Raw genomic sequence first — 20,015 nt, 5'->3', positions numbered from 1 at the left:
TATATATATATATATATAATTAAAAGAATTTAGATTCCTCAAAAGTACTATATAGATATATAGATATACATACCCATACACATAGACATACACACACACAAATACATACACACATACACACTATAGGATATTACTCAGCAATAAAGAAGAATGAAATTATGGTATTTACTTGTAAATGGATGTAACTAGATACTCTCATGCTAAGTGAAATAAACCAAACTCAGAAAGTCACGTATCAAATGTTTTCTTTCATATGTGGAAAGTAGAACAAAATAAGCAAAATCTGGTAGATTTCCATGAAAATAGAAGACAGAGCAGAAGAGTAGAGGAAGAGAATGGGAGGAGGAATCGTGAGATGAAATTAACCAAACTATGTTCTGTGTATTTCATGAATGTACCATAGTGAATCTCTCATGTATGTATATCCTCAAAGCACTAATTTTTAAAAATCCAACTAAGTAAAGAGCAAAAAGATCAGTAGAGTAGAAGAAAGGGAATTTGGGGAGGGAGGCAGGGAAGTAATTAGAGCAAATTATATTCCATACTTTTATAATCATGTCTAAATTAATCCTAACCCTTATATTATGTATATCTAAAAAGAACTAATAAAAAACACAAATAAATGGAAGGTCAATTGGATAGAGGAAGGAAAACAGGGGAGGAAAGAAAGAAGGGTATAAGAAGTTATTGGGAACTCAAGTGGAGCAAATTATATTTGATTCATGCATCATTAGGACAAAATAAACCCAATATTATACATAACTCTAATGTACTAATAAACATTTTTAAAATAATCTAGAATACTATTATTGATATCATTGTTCTATAATGACTGGTGTGGGCCTGAGGCTCATAACTTACAAGTCTATTCACTGAAATACCCATTACCCCATTCTAACCCCTGAGTTTCATGAGATGCAGAACTGAGATTCAGTACTGGAAAATTTGGGGTTCACCCCAGGTACAGATCTATTCCATACAGTCTCCTTCTCTGATGGGATGCAGTTGTAAAATCAAAGAAGCATTTTAAAATATTTTTAATTATTGATGACCTTTATTTTTTATTTATTTATGTGTCATGCAGTGCTGTGAATTGAACCCAGTGCCTTCACACATGCCAGGCAAATGTGCTATAAATTATGTTCCCATTAACAGAATATAATTGTTCCTCATTTTATACATGGATTTATAATTTTTTCCTTTTGAAAATATCCATCCCAACTGTGATGAGATGATAGTTCATTGTATTTTCAATTTGCATTTCCCTGATAACTAGTGTTACTGAGTATTTTTTACATACACTTTTTGGCTCCTTCTCATCCTCCAAGTCAAAAATGCTCTTTTGGTTTGCACTATAGAGATAGTTATCCTGATTTAAATATTACACAATGATGCATGTATCTAAACATTGCATGTGCCTCATAAATATGTAAAATGTTTTCATTTATGTATCAGTTAAAAAGAAACTTAAATTAAAAATTAAAACATTGGAAAACAAAAGTTAAAATTATGTATAATACAAAATAAATGCTATAAAACATGCAAATAGAAGAAATCAACCTACCAAAATGACTCTCAGATAATTATAAGATTGTTATTAGCCTACATTATAGTCAAAGAATATGTCTAGGGATAAAAAGCCCAGAAAGAGTCAAAGGTCTCAATGACATTACAAAAAAGAAAGCTGAACTTGTGTTATTAATATCATATATCACACAATTTGAATTAAAGATAAAATAATTAAAGGACATAGAAGTGGCAGTTTATAATAACAAATGTAGAATTTACTGTAAGTACATAACTATCATATATCTGTGTATGCCACATATTATCATATATAAACTATAAAACTTAGAACATGTAAGCATAAATTGGCAGAGAACACAAGTCCTAGGACACTTTAAGTCATTTAGTTAGCCAACAGTTGAGCAAATATAGCAAAAAAGTCAAAAAAGAATGAAAGGTTCTAAATAGCATTACTAATAAGGTTAAATTAATGAAGATATACAAAGCACATTACCATGAATGTATACAATACAAATTATTTTTTGGCTCTGGAGAGCACTTATAAATAAATACATTTAATATTGTTCATTGTAAAAAAAAAAAAAAAAAAAAGAATTAGCCATGTTAGACCACACACAAAAAAAATGAGGTATAGTAAAGATCACACTTGCTAATCAAAATACAATTAAGCTAAAATTATTTTATGGAATAAAATACAGAAATTAATGAATTGAAAATTACTAAATTTAAATACATAAAATGAGTTGAATTAATAAATACATCTTAAAACTGATTCTTGAAAGAAAATAATGGAATGCATACAATATTTCCTAAATCAGTATCAGAAAATATATGCAGACTTTGAGGAAAAGGGCTAAAATTATGTACAGTGAGGATTTAAAAGACTTGTGAAAGAGTATTTTCAAAAATATTATGCAAATTACCTTGATAACTAGGATGGGATGAATGGTTTTTCCTAGGAAAATACAAATTTAATTATGACCCCAAAATATTTAAAATTCATACAAACAATATGGAAAAAATCAAGAACATTAAGTGATTTCCCTTCAGAGTACCAACTCCCTATGTTTTTAAACATTTACAAGTGATGCGAACACTTAAATAAACTTTGGCTAATAGAACACAACAGTATTCATTGGTGTGAATATACTTTGTATACAACCAGAGATATGAAAAATTTGTGCTCTTTATGTGTAATATGAATTGTAATACATTTCACTGTCATATATAAATTTTAAAAAGTAATTAAAAAGTGTATTATGATATACTAATGATTTTAAAAGTCAAATATATGAACAATTTCTCTGGAAAAATGAATGCAGCATCAATAAATATAATAAAAATGTTGCAATATTTTAAAATCTATTATAATAATCTATTAAATTTCTAAAGAGAAAAAAAAACATGATAATGTCAAAAAGGCATTTGACAAATCCAACATCCATTCCTGATTTGAAGCTATGTTGTGTTTGTTTGCACTGAAGATCAAAACACATGGATACCATCCTTAAATAATAAAAAATTTCTTAAAGCAAAACAAAAATCCTACTTCAGGCTGGACATAGAAGTACTTTTTATTAAAGTCAATAATAAGAAGTGTCATAACATAATATCTTTCCTAATGTTGTTTAGTAAATTTTACCCAATTATATTTGACAAAGGGAAAATAATTAAAGGCTCATTATTAAAAAGAATAAGGCTAAATTATACTTAATTGTGAGACAATTAAATAAGTAAACAAAAGAAATACAGAAAAAGTAATCAAGTTGGACATTACAAGGTTAATATATATATATATATATATGATAAGTAAACCTTTTTAATTTTTATTTTTAATTGATATAATAATTACATAAAATTGGTAATAATGATCAATAATTGTTATTTCAATTTATGTATACATTGTATGAATGATCAAATCAGGATAATTAACATTGATTATCTTAAATATTTATAACTTAAAATTTTAAGGATTATAATTTTATATAAATTATTAAATTTATATAAAATACATTTTATTTTTTATTTTAATAAATAAATCCAAATACGTGCAAGGGCATTCAAACTCCTTTCTTATAATTTATAATATATAATGTATAACTGTTCCATATATTTACCTTATTCTAAAATTTAAAAAAAAACTGTAGTTAACCTTTTTTTTTTTTAAAGAGAGAGTGAGAGAGGAGAGAGAATGAGAGAATTTTTAATATTTATTTTTTAGTTCTCGGCGGACATAACATCTTTGTTGGTATGTGGTGCTGAGGGTCGAACCCGGGCCGCACGCATGCGAGGCGAGCGCGCTACCGCTTGAGCCACATCAACAGCCCTAACCTTCTTATCTTAAAGTAACTGTACTCAGTGACCCTCCCCACTACTTTTCCCAGTTATTGTTAAAGCACTATTTTACTTTCAACTTCATCTTCTGTGTGATGGACTTTGGGTTTGTGTGTTTCTTTTTCTTTTCTTTTTTATAACATTATAATTAGGTTAATTTTTTACAAAATCATTCATGCAAGGAATTTGATTTTAATCACCATCCCCCTCTTTTCTGCCTTCCCTCCTCCCCTATTCTCCTTCCTCTAGTCTACTGATCTTACTTTCACTCTTTCATTTATTTTTCTTGGTACTTTCTACATATACATAAAGGTGAAACCCCCTTTAATACATTTATATATGCATATAACATAATTTTTAATTCTTTTACATATTTTCTTCCCTCTCCCATTTCCCCTCCTTCAGTCTCACTCTCCACCTTTTACTCCACTGATTTTCACTACATATTTATGATACCTGATTCCCCCAATACACCCTTTTCCCCCTATTTTCTTTCGCTTCCACATATGTAAGAAAACATTCAACCCTTAATTTTCTGAATCTGACTTGCTTCACATATGAAGATGCAAGATAGCTGGATCATATGGTAGTGATTCCATTCCTAGTTTTTGAGGAATTTCAGGAATCTTCACAATGATTTCCAAAGTGATTGTACGTATTAATGGTATTAATGCAGTCCCACCAACAGTGTATCAGTATATCTTTTGGACTACATCTTTGCCAGAATTTATTAACATTTGTGTTATTGATAACTGCCATTCTGACTAGAATGAGATGAAATCTTTGTTTTGATTAGTATTTCCCTGATTGATAGAGATGATGAACATGTTTTCATATTTTTATTGGTCATTTGTGATTCTCCTTATGAGAAATGCCTATTTAGTTCTTTTGCATATTTATTGATTGGGTTATTTATTTTGTTGTTGTTGTTTTGAGATTTTTGAGTTGTTTTTTTTTTTTTTTTTTACATATTCTGGAAATCAATCCCCTGTCAGAGGAGCAGCTGGCAAAAATTTTTATCCCCTCTGTAGACTCTTTCTTCCTGCAGAAGGTTTTTTACTTTGATGACATTCAACTTATTGATTCTTAGTTTTATTTTTTTTTTTTGAGCTTTAAGGGTCGTATTGAAGAAATCAGTGCCTGCACATATATTTAATGGTATGGTAATCCCACCTTTTTTTCTAGAATTTACTAGGTTGCTGGTCTAATTACTACATTTTTGATTCATTCTCATTTGACTTTTGTGCAGAGTGAGACATGTAGATCTAATTGCACTTTTCTACATACGGATATCCAGGTTTTTTTCCAGCACCATTTTTTAAAAAGACTATATTTTCTCTGACACATTTTTATCACCTTTGAAAAGTCTCACATGGCTATAAGTAGGTGGGTTTGTCTCTGTGTTTTCTATTCTATTTAATTGTTCTTTGTGTTTATTTTGATGGCGGTATATACTTTTTGTTACTATAACCCTGTATTGCATTTTGAGATCAGGTATTGTGATGCCTCCTGAATCACTATTCTTGCTCAGAATTGCTTTGAATATTCTGGATCCATTACTCTTCCATTTGAATTTTGAGACAGGTTTTTATAGCTCTATGAAGAATGCCATTGGTATTAGATGTGGATTGCATTTAATCTTTATATTGGTTTTGGTAGTATGGCCATTTGACAGTATTAATACTGTCTATCAATGAACATGTGAGGTCTTTCCATCTTCTCAGATCTTCAATTTCTTTCTTTTGTGTTCTACAGTTTTCATTGTACAAATCTTTTACCTCATTGGTCAGATTAATTCCAATGAATTATTTTGAGGTTATTATTAAAGGGATGGTTTTCCTGATTGCTTTTTTCACCTGAATCACTGTATAAAAAGTGAAAGGAGTATAGAAAGCTGTGTATGTATGAATGTTGATCTTGCATCCTAATATGTTGCAGAACTCATTCATCAACTCTGGAAGTCTAGTGGAATGATTTGTGTCTTCCAGATATAGGATCACCTCATCAGTGGAGTTGGTTTGATTATGTCTTTGATTTTCAGTTTTATTTTTCTTTGTATCCCTTTAGTTTCCTCCTCTTGTCTGATTGTGTAGTTAGAGTTTGGGAACTATATTGAATAGAAATGATAGGAGTGGATATCCTTATCCTATTCCTCATTTGGGGGAAATGCTTTCAGTTTTTGTTCTTCATTTACTATGATGTAGGCTTTAGGTTTTTCATATATAGTCCTTATAATGTTGAAGTAAGTTCTTTGTATCCCCAGTTTCTCCAGTATTTTTAACATGAATGGCTGATATAGTTTATCAAAGGCCTTTTCTGCATGAATTGGGATGATCATACGATTCTTTAACTTAATTATATTTATGTGGTGGATTACATTTATTGATGTGCATATGTTGAAACAATATTTCATACCTGGGATGAAACATAGCAGATTTTAGTGTATTATCTTGTTGATGTGCTTTTGAATGCAGTTTGCTAATATTTTATTAGGGATTTTTGCATTTCTTTTTATTAAGAATATTGATCTATAAATTTCATTCCTTGATGTGTCTGTCTGGTTTTGGTAGCTGGGATATGCTGGCTTTACAGACTATATTTGGGTATGTTCCTTTTCCTTCAAATTGATGGAATAATTTGAAAAATACTAGTGTTAGTTCTTCTTTAAAGGACTGGTACAACAAAGTGGAGACTCTATCTGTTCCTGGGCTTTTCTGTCTTGATAGATTTTAAATTGGTATTTCAATTTTATTACATGGTCTCCATGCATTTAGCTTTCCTATATCATCCTGCTTCAATTTGGGCAGGTCTTCATGTCAAGAAATTTCTCAATGTCATCTAAATTTTCCAGTTTAAGGTGATATGAATTTTCAAAATAGTTTCTAATTTTTCTCTTGAAAAATTAGATGACATTGCCTAGTTTGTCTAAGGGTTTATAAATCTTTTTTATCTTTTCAAATAAATTAATTGTTTGACTGATTTTAATAAATGTATATATATTATTCTCAATTTCATTAATTTAAGCACTTGATCAATTTTAGCAAATTAATCAATTTCATTAATTGAACCTTCATTATTTAGTGTCTTCCACTGATTTTGAAATTGTTTTTTTTTAACTTCATTCAAAATGGATTTTAGGTTATGAAAATTTAGCACCTTTGCCACAGTACTCTCAAAAGAATGCAATCTTTATACTGGTAAGCATCCAGGCACAGGTCGGGTTGCTATGTCCAGGTGTGGATGGAGACATTCTTCAAATTTTTACAGAATGGAAGTATTTGTTTCACTTTTTCTCAATTTCCCACTTTTTCTCCTGTTGTTTTAAAGATAGATTTTTATTTGATATTATTAAAGATTCTTAAAATTGGGGCATACTTGTCTTTTAGTTAATTATTCTTTTTTTATTTTTTTTTATTGTTGGTCGTTCAAAACATTACATAGTTCTTAATATATCATATTTCACAGTTTGATTCAAGTGGGTTATGAACTCCCATTTTTACCCCGTATACAGATTGCTGTATCACATCAGTTACACTTCCATTGATTTACATATTGCCATTCTAGTGTCTGATGTATTCTGCTGTCTATCCTATTCTCTATTATCCCCCTTCCCCTCCCCTCCCCTCCCCTCCCCTTTTCTCTCTCTACCCCCACTAATGTAAATCATTTCTTCCACTTGTATTATTTTTCTCTAACCCCTCCTTTCCTCTTATATGTAATTTTGTATAACCCTGAGGATCACCTTCCATTTCCATGCGATTTCCCTTCTCACTCCCTTTCCCTCCCACCTCTCATCCCTGTTTAATGTTAATCTTCTTCTCATGCTCTTCGTCCCTACCCTGTCCTTGGTTACTCCCCTTATATCAAAGCAGTCATTTGGCATTTGTTTTTTAAGGATTGGCTAGCTTCACTTAGCATAATCTGCTCTAATGCCATCCATTTCCCTCCAAATTCTATGATTTTGTCATTTTTTAAAGCAGAGTAATACTCCATTGTGTATAAATGCCACATTTTTTTATCCATTCATCTATTGAAGGGCATCTAGGTTGGTTCCACAATCTTGCTATCGTGAATTGTGCTGCTATGAACGTCGATGTAGCAGTGTCCCTGTAGCATGCTCTTATTAGGTCTTTAGGGAATAGACTGAGAAGGGGAATAGCTGGGTCAAATGGTGGTTCCATTCCCAGCTTTCCAAGAAATCTCCAAACTGCTTTCCAAATTGGCTGCACCAATTTGCAGTCCCACCAACAATGAACAAGTGTACCCTTTTCCCCGCATCCTCTCCAGCACTTGTTGTTGTTGGACTTCCTAATGGCTGCCAATCTTACTGGAGTGAGATGGTATCTTAGGGTGGTTTTGATTTTCATTTCTCTGACTGCTAGCAATGGTGAGCATTTTTTCATGTACTTATTGATTGATTGTATGTCCTCCTCTGAGAAGTGTCTGTTCAGGTCCTTGGCCCATTTGTTGATTGGGTTATTTGTTATCTTATTGTCTAATTTTTTGAGTTCTTTGTATACTCTGGATATTAGGGCTCTATCTGAAGTGTGTGGAGTAAAGATTTGTTCCCAGGATGTAGGCTCCCTGTTTATCTCTCTTATTGTTTCTTTTGCTGAGAAAAAACTTTTTAGTTTGAGTAAGTCCCATTTGTTGATTCTAGTTGTTAACTCTTGCGCTATGGGTGTCCTATTGAGGAATTTGGAGCCTGACCCCACAGTATGTAGATCATAGCCGACTTTTTCTTCTATCAGACACCGTGTTTCTGATTTAACATCAAGCTCCTTGAGCCATTTTGAGTTAAGTTTTGTGCATGGCGAGAGAAAGGGTTTCAGTTTCATTTTGATGCAAATGGATTTCCAGTTTTCCCAACACCATTTGTTGAAGATGCTATCCTTCCTCCATTGCATGCTTTTAGCCCCTTTATCAAATATAAGATAGTTGTAGTTTTGTGGATTGGTTACTGTGTCCTCTATTCTGTACCACTGATCCACCCGCCTGTTTTGGTACCAGTACCATGCTGTTTTTGTTACTATTGCTCTGTAGTATAGTTTGAAGTCTGGTATCGCTATACCGCCTGATTCACACTTCCTGCTTAGCATTGTTTTTGCTATTCTGGGTCTTTTATTATACCATATGAATTTCATGATTGTTTTATCTATTTCTACAAGAAATGCTGTTGGGATTTTCATTGGCATAGCATTGAACTTATAGAGAACTTTTGGTAATATCGCCATTTTGATGATGTTAGTTCTGCCTATCCATGAACAGGGTATATTTTTCCATCTTCTGAGGTCTTCTTCTATATCTCTCTTTAGGGTTCTGTAGTTTTCATTGTATAAATCTCTCAACTCTTTTGTTAGGTTGATTCCCAAGTATTTTATTTTTTGGAGGGATATTGTGAATGGAGTAGTTGTCCTCATTTCCGTTTCAGAGGATTTGTTGCTAATATACAGGAATGCATTTGATTTATGCGTGTTGATTTTATATCCTGCCACTTTGCTGAATTCATTTATTAGCTCTAATAGTTTCTTTGTAGACCCTTTTGGGTCTGTTAGGTATAGAATCATATCATCTGCAAATAGTGATAATTTAAGTTCTTCTTTTCCTATTTTTATGCCTTTAATTTCTTTCGTCTGTCTAATTGCTCTGGCCAGTGTTTCAAGGACTATGTTGAACAGAAGTGGTGAGAGAGGGCATCCCTGTCTTGTACCAGATCTTAGAGGGAGTGCCTTCAATTTTTCTCCATTCAGAATGATGCTGGCCTGTGGCTTATCATAGATTGCTTTTACAATGTTGAGGTATGATCCTGTTATCCCTAATTTTTCTAGTGTTTTGAACATAAAGGGATGCTGTACTTTGTCGAATGCTTTTTCTGCATCTATCGAGATGATCATATGGTTCTTATTTTTAAGTCTATTGATGTGGTGAATAACATTTATTGATTTCCGTATATTGAACCAGCCTAGCATCCCAGGGGTGAATCCTACTTGATCATGGTGTATAATTTTTTTTGATATGTTTTTGAATCCGATTTGCCAGAATTTTATTGAGGATTTTTGCATCTAGGTTCATTAGAGATATTGGTCTGTAGTTTTCTTTCTTTGAAGTGTCTCTGTCTGGTTTAGGCATCAGGGTGATGTTGGCCTCGTAGAATGTATTTGAAAGTTCTCCCTCTTTTTCTATTTCCTGAAATAGCTTGAAAAGTATTGGTGTTAGTTCCTCTTTAAAGGTTTTGTAAAACTCTGCTGTATACCCATCCGGTCCTGGGCTTTTCTTAGTTGGTTGTCTTTTGATGGTGTCTTCTATTTCCTCTATTGTTATTGGTCTGTTTAGGTTGTCTATATCTTCCTGACTCAATCTGGGCAGATCATATGACTTAACAGATTTATCTATGCCTTCACTATCTTCTATTTTATTGGAGTATAAGGATTCAAAATAATTTCTGATTATCTTCTGTATTTCTGAAGTGTCTGTTGTGGTATTGCCTTTTTCATACCGTGTGCTAGTAATTTGGGTTCTCTCTCTTCTTCTCTTTGTTAGCATGGCTAAGGGTCTGTCGATTTTATTTATTTTTTCAAAGAACCAACTTTTAGTTTTGTCAATTTTTTCAATTGTTTCTTTTGTTTCAATTTCATTAATTTCAGCTCTGATTTTAATTATTTCTTGCCTTCTACTTCTTTTGCTGTTGTTTTGCTCTTCTTTTTCTAGGATTTTGAGATGAAGTATGAGATCATTTATTTGTTGTTTTTTTCTGTTGTTAAGGAATGAACTCCAAGCAATGAATTTTCCTCTTAGAACTGCTTTCAATGTGTCCCATAGATTCCGATATGTTGTGTCTGTGTTTTCATTTAACTCTAAGAAGTTTTTAATTTCCTCCTTAATGTCTTCTATAACCCATTGATCATTCAGTAACCTATTGTTCATTCTCCAAGTGATGCATGATTTTTCCTTCCTTCTTTTATCGTTGATTTTCAGTTTCATTCCATTATGATTAGATAAGATGCATGGTATTATCTCTACTCCTTTATATTGTCTAAGAGTTGCCCTGCGACATAATATATGATCTATTTTTGAGAAGGATCCATGTGCTGCTGAGAAAAAAGTGTAACTACTTGATGTTGGGTGGTATATTCTATATATGTCAATTAAGTCTAGGTTGTTAATTGTGTTATTGAGTTCTATAGTTTCCTTATTTAACTTTTGTTTGGAAGATCTGTCCAGTGGTGAGAGAGGTGTGTTGAAGTCTCCCATGATTATTGTATGGTGGTCTATTAGACTCTTGAACTTGAGAAGAGTTTGCTTGATGAATATAGCTGCACCATTGTTTGGAGCATATATATTTATGATTGTTATGTCTTTTTGGTGTATGGTTCCCTTGAGCAGTACGCAGTGTCCCTCTTTATCCCTTTTGATTAACTTTGGCTTGAAATCTATTTTATTTGATATGAGTATGGACACTCCTGCTTGTTTCTGCAGTCCCTATGAGTGGTATGATTTTTCCCAACCTTTCACCTTCAGTCTATGTATATCTTTTCCTATCAAATGCGTCTCCTGTAGGCAGCATATTGTTGGGTCTTGTTTTGTGATCCATTCAACTAGCCTGTGTCTCTTAATTGGTGAGTTTAAGCCATTAACATTTAGGGTTATTATTGAGATATGGTTTGTTCTTCCAGCCATATTTGTTTATTAATGTTACTAAACCTGATTTGTTTTCCTCTTTGATTACTTTCCCCCCTTTACTGTCCTACCTCCCACTATTGGTTTTCATTGTTATTTTCCATTTCCTCTTCCTGTAATGTTTTGCCAAGGATTTTTTGAAGAGATGGTTTTCTAGCTGCGAATTCTTTTAACTTTTGTTTATCGTGGAAGGTTTTAATTTCATCTTTCATCCTGAAGCTTAATTTCGCCGGATACAAGATTCTTGGTTGGAATCCATTTTCTTTCAGTGTTTGAAATATGTTATTCCAGGATCTTCTAGCTTTCAGAGTCTGTGTTGAGAGATCAGCTGTTATCCTGATTGGTTTACCCCTAAATGTAATTTGCTTCCTTTCTCTTGTAGCTTTTAAAATTCTCTCCTTAGTCTGTATGTTGGGCATCTTCATTATAATGTGTCTAGGTGTGGATCTCTTATGATTATGCACATCCGGCATCCTGTACGCTTCTAGGATTTGGGATTCTGTCTTGTTCTTCAAGTCTGGGAAGTTTTCTCGAATTATTTCATTGAATAGATTGCTCATTCCTTTGGTTTGGAGCTCTGTGCCTTCCTGTATCCCAATGACTCTTAAGTTTGGTCTTTTAATGTTATCCCATATTTCTTGGATGTTCTGCTCCTGGTTTCTTAACAGTCTTGCTGAGCTGTCTATGTTCTTTTCAAGTTGAAATACTTTGTCTTCATTGTCTGATGTTCTATCTTCTAAGTGTTCTATTCTGTTGGTAGTATTCTCAATTGAGTTTTTAAGTTGGTTTATTGCTTCCTGCCTTTCTAGGATTTCTGTTTGTTTGTTTTTTATAACCTCTATCTCCCTGTATAGTTGATCTTTTGCTTCCTGGATTTGTTTATGTATTTCATTGTTGAAGAGATCTTTCATTGTCTGATTTTGCTGTCTAATGTCTTCCTTGAGACTCCAGATCATCTGAAGCATGTATCTCCTGAATTCTTTATCTGACATTCCATCTGCTGCAGAAATTACCTCTTCTAACATTGAGTTGACCTGCATTGCTTGTGGTCCTTTCTTTCCTTGTCTCTTCATACTGTTCGCGTTTCTTTCTGCTTACTGAGACTGTTGTGTTGTTGAATTTTCCCCCTATATATTTGTATTACTCTTGTATAGTTGCAAAGTCTCCCGCGCAGGCGTGGGCAGGGGCTCTGCTCCTCCTCCAATTGCGGCACTATGCCTACCACATCGGCAGGCCGCTGGGCCTGTTCTGCTGGTTTGTAGCAGGTGCGCCTACCTTGCAGGCGCATGGGGCGGTTCTGCCACTCCCAGGTTGCTGGGCCTGACCTGCTGGTGGGTTGCAGGTCCAGCTACCTTGCAGGCGCGGGGGAGGGCACACACCTATTTGTATCGCTCTTGTATAGATGGGAAATCTCCCTTGCAGGGCGGGTAGTGGCTTTGCTCCTCCTCTAATTAGGGTGATCTGTCTACCACGCTGGTTGGTTGCAGGTCTGCCCACCCTGCAGGCGCGGGTGGCGGCTCTGCTCTGCGCCCACTCCAATTGGTGTGACGTGTCTACCATGCTGGTCGGCCTCTAAGCCTGTTCCGCTGGTGGGTCGCAGTTCTGCCTACCTTGCGGGCTCGGGCGGCAGTTCTGCTCAGCCCCCACTCCCAGTGGGGGTACCTGACTGCCTCTCCAATGGGTCACTGGGCCTTTTCCGGACATGGGCGGCGGCTCTGCTCCACCCCCACTCCAACCAGTGTGACGTGACTGCCTCGGTGCTACTTGTCCACCACACTGGCAGGCTGCTGGGCCTGTCCTGCCAGTGGGTCGCAGGTCTGCCTACCTTGCAGGCTCAGACGGCGGCTCTGCACAGCCCCCACTCCAAATGGGGTGATTTGGCTACTGCGCCGTCGGGTCGCTGGTCCTGTGCCAGGCGAGGGCGGCTACTCTCCTCGGCCACAGCTACAGTTGGGGTGTCGTGATACCACGCCGGCGGGTCACTTGGCCTACTCTGGGTGCAGGCGGCAGCTCCACTCTGCCCCCTAGGCCCCCATAGCACCCAGCAGCACCCGGACCGAGAAGCAGTCCCCGCAGGTTCCCCAGCCCTGGGCTAAAGCAGCTTCGGGAGCCAGAACCCGGCCTCTCCGATCCCGGCCACGCTATGCTAGGAGCAGGCTCCACAGAGTGACCCCCACGGGTTCCCCAGCCCCAGGCCAAAGCAGCCCCGGAAGCCTGAGCCCGGCCGCTCCAAACTCTCCCCACTTGGTGCACGCTCCTCTAGGAGCAGGCCCAAAGACGCAGTCCCCGTGGGCTCCCCAGCCCCGGGCCAAAACTGTTCCGGGAGTCAGAGCCCAGCTGCCCCTCAGCGCACATTCCCCTTGGAGCTGGCCTCAGCACGCAGTCCCCGCAGGTTCCCCAGCCCTGGGCCAAAGCAGCCCGGGGAACCAGAATCCGGCCGCTCAAAGCCCGGCGCACGCCTTGCCAGGAGCGAGCCCTGAGGAGTATTCTCCACAGGTTCTCCAGCCCCGAGCCTGAGCGATCTGTCTGCGAGATGCAGGCAAATACCAGCCTGAAATCAGCTGTTCCGTAGTTGAATGAGCTGAGATCAGTAGAAAACAGGGATGATTACATCAGCTCTCCAAGATGGCGGCTGCTGTCCTCCTCCGTGGTCTGACCGGTGTCGAGAACCGAACTGGACCGCTTCTCTCCTCTGTCTCAAAGCCGGAACTCAGCACTAAGCACCGCCATTGCTCCGCTGGCAGGAGCCCCCAGAATCCGCATCGCTGTACTCTGGCCCCGGTACCTCGCCGCTACCCAGCGCGCGCTGCAGACTCCATCCGCGGGGCGGTCCGCCGACCAGGCTCTGCTACCCTCCGTGCGGAGAAATCGCCCACGACCGAGCCCCTGCAGCCAAACCCCGCACGATGTAAATCCGTCCTCTAGATTCTGGAGCACCTCAGTTTCACTGGAAATTCCCAACAAGGTAGCCTTCAGCCGTTTCACCTCGTCTTTCTCCCGCACAGTGACGCGGCGCACTGGGGTGATGCACTCCCATCGCCGCCATCTTCTGAGAACCTCTTGAAATTGTTTTTTCTAAGGTCTTGAGGTGGAGCATAAGCTCCTTTATTTGTGAACTCTTTTTTTTTAATGTAGGCACTCAATGTCATAATTTTTTCTCTTAGTACTGCTTTCATACTGTCTCATAAAATTTACTATGTTGTGATCTATATTCTCTTTGTTTTTAAACATTTGTTGATTTATTTTCTCTCAATTTCTTCTTTGATTCATTCTTTATTTCAAAATGTATTGTTCAATGCCCATGTAATTACCTGGTTTATTTTGTTTTCTCAATGTTGATTTCTAGTGTCAATTCATTATGATTTGATAGGATGGATCAACTTACACTCTTTTTGTATTTGTTATGATTTACATTGTGATCCAAAATACGATCCATTTTTTAAAAGGTTCCATGAACTCTTGAGGAGAAGTTAAATTCACCTCTTTGTGGGGTAAAATATTCTGTAGATGTCTGCTGGGTCAGTTTGATTTAGAGTATTCGTTACATTGGAAATATATTTATTGATATTTTTGCTTTGATGGGCTTTCTGTTTTTGATAATGATGTGTTGAAATGACCCAGAATTGTTGTATTAGACTCTTTGAGATTTAATATCAAGAAATTTTTTACATAATTGAGTACACTGACATTTAGGCCACATATATTTACTTCTGTCTTTGTCTCTTCTGATTATTTTTTGTTTGAAATCTCTTCTGTAAATTATAAGAATAGCTACTTTTGCTTGTTTCTGACATTTATTGCATTGAATAAATTTTTCATCCTTTTATTTTCAGCTTATGAATGTCTTTGCCCATGAGTTGAGTCTCTTGCAAACAACTATAGTCTTACCATCTTTTTAAAAAATTCATTCTGCTAATCTTTGCCTTTTTTATTGAAGAGTTGAGATTATTTGTATTCAGTGCTATTATGGATATGTATTTGTGGTTTCCAGTCATTTTTTATATTTAATTCTGTCTTTATTCTGATTTGTTTGATTAGTCTTCATTGATTTGGGAGAGTTTGGTTTTGTTTTTGGGTTCCCCTGTGTGAAGTTGATCTTTGAGTATTCTTTATAATATTGCATGGGTGGTCATACATTTTTTTTTTTTTTGTTTATCCTTATCATGAAAAGTTTTATTTATACATCAAATTTGAAAGAGAACTTTGCTGGATATAGGAATATTGACTGCCAATTGTTTTTCTTTTAGAGTTTGGAATATCACATTCCAGGCCCTCCTTGATTTTAGGGTCTGAGTTGAGAAGTCAGAAGTCAGAAATGATCCTTATTTGTTTGCCTCTATATGTGTCCTGATATTTTTCTCTGTGTCTTTTAATATTTTTCCTTTTTTATTATTATTATTATTATTATTATTATTATTATTATTATTTCAGTACTGGGGAATGAATCTAGGGGTAGGTAACTACTGAACCTCATAACCGTCCCCTTTTTATTTTATTTTTTAAATTTTGAGACAAGACCATGCTCAGTTGCTTAGGGCCTTGCCAACTTGCTGAGGCTGGCTTTGAATTTGTGATCCTGCTGCCTGAGCCTCCTGAGTTGCTGGAATTACTGGCTTGCACCACCATGCTTGGCCTTTTTCCTTATTTTGTACGGTAAGCATTTTGATTATTATGTGTCTTGGAGAATTTCATTTATAATCTGGTCTAGTTGGGATCCTGTATAGTTCCTGTATGTGTATGGCTCTCTCACTTCTGAAATAGGACAAGTTTTTTGTTATTATCTCATTCAAGGTAATCTTAATGTCTTTAGCCTTTATTTCCATGTTCTCTTATACATGAATGATGTTCAAGTTTCTCCTCCTGATGGTGTCGTGGAATTCTTGAGTATTCTGAACAAGTTCTATCATTTTTTCTTTTATTGCCTACTGTGTACTCAAGTTCATGCACCCTATCTTCAAGACCTTAAGTTTTGTCTTTGGGGCCTAAAACTCTATTTTTCTGTGCAATCTAATCTGCTTCTGATGCTTCCAAGTGAATTTTTTAGTATTTATTTTTTAGTTGTAGCTGGATGCAATACCTTTATATTACTTATTTATTTTTATGTGGTGCTGAGGATCAAACCTACGGCCTCTCATGTGCTTGGAGAGCACTCTACACTGAGCCACGCCCTCAGCCTCCAAGTGAATTTTTAATTTGATTAATTTTATCTTTAATTTCCAGCAGTTCTGATTAGCTTCTTTTTAATATTTCCATTTGTTTTTCATAATAGCCTTTCATATTCTGTATTTTCTCTCAATTCATTCCTTAGATCTTCTTTTAGTTCATTGAATATTTTAATAATCAGCTTTTTTATAAACATTCTCTGGAATTTAATCTACTTCCATACCTGTGGGATCCTTTGAATTTCGTGAGGCTATTTCTTAGGCTGTTTCTTCATATATTCAGATGTTTTGGACTTGTGTATCAATTGAAATGGGACCCCCTTCCGCTTTTATTTGCAAATATTTTTATGTAATTATTATTTTTCCTTTGTAAAAGAGACACATGACAGTAGAATGCATTTTGACATATTATACATACATAGAGTATAACTTAATGTAATTAGGATTCCATTCTTGTGGTTGAGCATGATGTGTAGTAGTACTAGTTTCATATTCATAAATGAACAAAGGAAATTTATATCTGATTCATTCTCTGTCTTTAATATTCCCATTTCCCTTCTCTTCCCTTCCTTTTTTGTTCTGGAGTTTCTCTCTGTTTTTAACATGTGAGTCACTCTCAAGGGGTGCAATCTGAAGTTCTTCTTTTGCTGTTTCTCCTTGGAACCTGGTTGTGAGTTTCAGGTACTTGTCTCCAAGATTCTATGAGTTGAAGTAGTGTTATGGCTCAAGTGGGGCTAGATCACTTGTGGAGTGAGATGCACTGTTGCTTGGCTGAGTGTGAGTGTTTCTTGGAAGCAGAATCTCTGTGATCTTTAAGTGTCTCAAACACTTTCAGCCTAAGATGGAAGGGGATCCAGGAAAAGTATTTAATGTCAATAACACATATGAAGCCTTAAGATAAATTTCCAGTGTCTAATTCAAAATATATAACACTAATTGCCACCTATGTAGAAATGGTGGGGTCATCATTTAACATCAGAACCAATATTATAATACTGAACTAGCTCAGGCATTTGATAGCAGGTATCTACTATGTAATCTACTCTATTAATAATCTCAACAATATAAATGTGGCAAGAATTGCACAAATCATACAATTCTATTATATGGTAGGATTAAGTAAAGACAAATTATGGTGGGAAAGTGAGAAAAATGCAATATTTAAAAAAAACAATCAGAGGAGAGGCAGGAAGTAGGTTACAAGGGTCATCTGGAAAATGAAGGAATAAAAACCTAACTGAAAGTAATAAAAGAATAAAAACAGTAAAAGAGAATAAGAAAATTTATCTGTTGGTGGAGAAAGGGAATGAAAAGAGGGACAAGAAAGAAGGTATGAACAAACCAACAACTCAAACCCTTGTATAATTTTAGCTCACTGAAGCCTATCAAGGCTAAATATTTTAAAAGTGCAAAAGAAATCCATTAATATGAAAGTACAATGATATATGTAAACATTCATATAAATATATGCATATATACATATACATATATTTGAAACTATATACATATGTAAGTGAGAGCACAGCCATATATACAAACCCATATAGTCACTCAAAATCATGCATAATGGAAAATTTTTTAAAAAGCAATACAATACTATGAAATTAGGTTTGGAAAAATAAATTTACAATTTAAGAGAATAAAATTAAAATAGATAAAAATGGGAATATGTAGGGGAAAAAAGAAAGAATGAAAAAGAAAAAAAAAATCTTACTGTGAAATAAAGGCTTCATTTTCACTGAGGTGACCAAAATTGTTGGCAGGGATGGATTTTCATTCTTTGTATCTAGTTTTGGCTTTATAACCCTTGAGCTATAGACTGAGGTTTGTTAAATCCAATGTCTGTGTTTCTGATTGAGCTTCCAGACATTATGACTAGGAGGCAAAACTTACTGTAATAGTTCTCAGCATCCGGTATCCCGTGGATGTTTGCGATTAATCCATGTTCCCTATTTTTGGGGAGATGCCAGTCTGTGCAGAATAACTGGATCTCCAGGACCTCCTGTAAAATCCACTTTTAGTGAATAGGAACTAAACCTCTATATATTTCACCTTTACTGACATGAATGGGAAGTACTATGTGCCCTGGAGTGCAGATGCTTTTGTGTGGCTGCTAAAGGAATCTTCCCATAACTCTTATGTGGTGCCAGCAACAGAGAGAAATTTCTTCTCTGGTATTAAGTGTCTCTATGGTCCAGGTATAATATTCTTTGTGCCTATATCTGTCTTTCTGGTATACAAACCCTCAGGGAACTCTTTTATCTGACTACTGGTGACTTCCTTCATAAATTCTGATCATTGATCTTTGCTAACAGCTGCATAGCACTTACATATGTTTCCTCCAGTGCTTGGAAGACACTTTACATGACTGGGAGAAATTTCCAAACTATAGAATGCTTTCTGCCTGTGGGGTGAGATATTTTGGAGCTTTCTTTCACTGAGTCATTTCCCCTGCTGAGTCCATTAAATGAGCCATCCTTTTTAATCCCTAGGTTTCCCAAAACAATTTGTCTTTATTCTTTATCCAATAGCCAAGGTGGATCTTTGTCTCTACTCCTATAACACTCTGCTACAGCCACTACTCCTGCTGGCAACCAAGCTGGCATGTTTGTAGGATATTATTCCTTATATAATGTTCAAGATTCTGACTTTTCTGTATCTCTATGATTTCTTTTACAGTCTAATATTAAGCATCAGTGAGTTTCCCTAGTTACTCACCTCATTCACAAACAATCTTCCCACTTTGAAAGTCTGCTGCTGATAAAATACTGGGAAGTGCATCATTCCTCTACTCCAGCATCTCTCTCTTCTGAGATTAAATTCTTGAGATTCTACATATGAATAACATCAAATGGCATTTGTTTGCTATACCTATTTTTCCTCACATAATGTGAAAAAAAAATATTAGGAAAATTTGGAAATTTTAATGGAAGAAAAATTTCATTTTTAAAAGTGAGCACAAATAAGTACACTATTCAGAAAATATTAAACCAAAATTATAGTTACTTTATAAAGCCTACCTTAAAATTACTCTGGAACATAAAAGAATATGTATAAATAAATGAAAGCAACTTTTTTTTCATGTACCTAGGGTAATGATGCCCATTTCATTCCACCACTTTTCTGCCCCCATTCCCTTCCCCTCCCCTTCCTTCCCTTTTCCTAATAAGAGTTTCTCCATTTTTTCTATGCACCCCCCCATATGGATCAGCATCCACTTATCAGAGACAACATTCAGATTTTGGTTTGGGGGGATTGGCTCACTTTGCATAGCATGATATTCTTCAACCCCATTCATTTACCTGAAAATGGCAT

This window comes from Spermophilus citellus (genome assembly GCF_964194105.1).
Source record: "Spermophilus citellus genome assembly, chromosome: X".
Lineage (NCBI taxonomy): Eukaryota > Metazoa > Chordata > Mammalia > Rodentia > Sciuridae > Spermophilus > Spermophilus citellus.
This window is presented reverse-complemented; position numbering follows the sequence as displayed.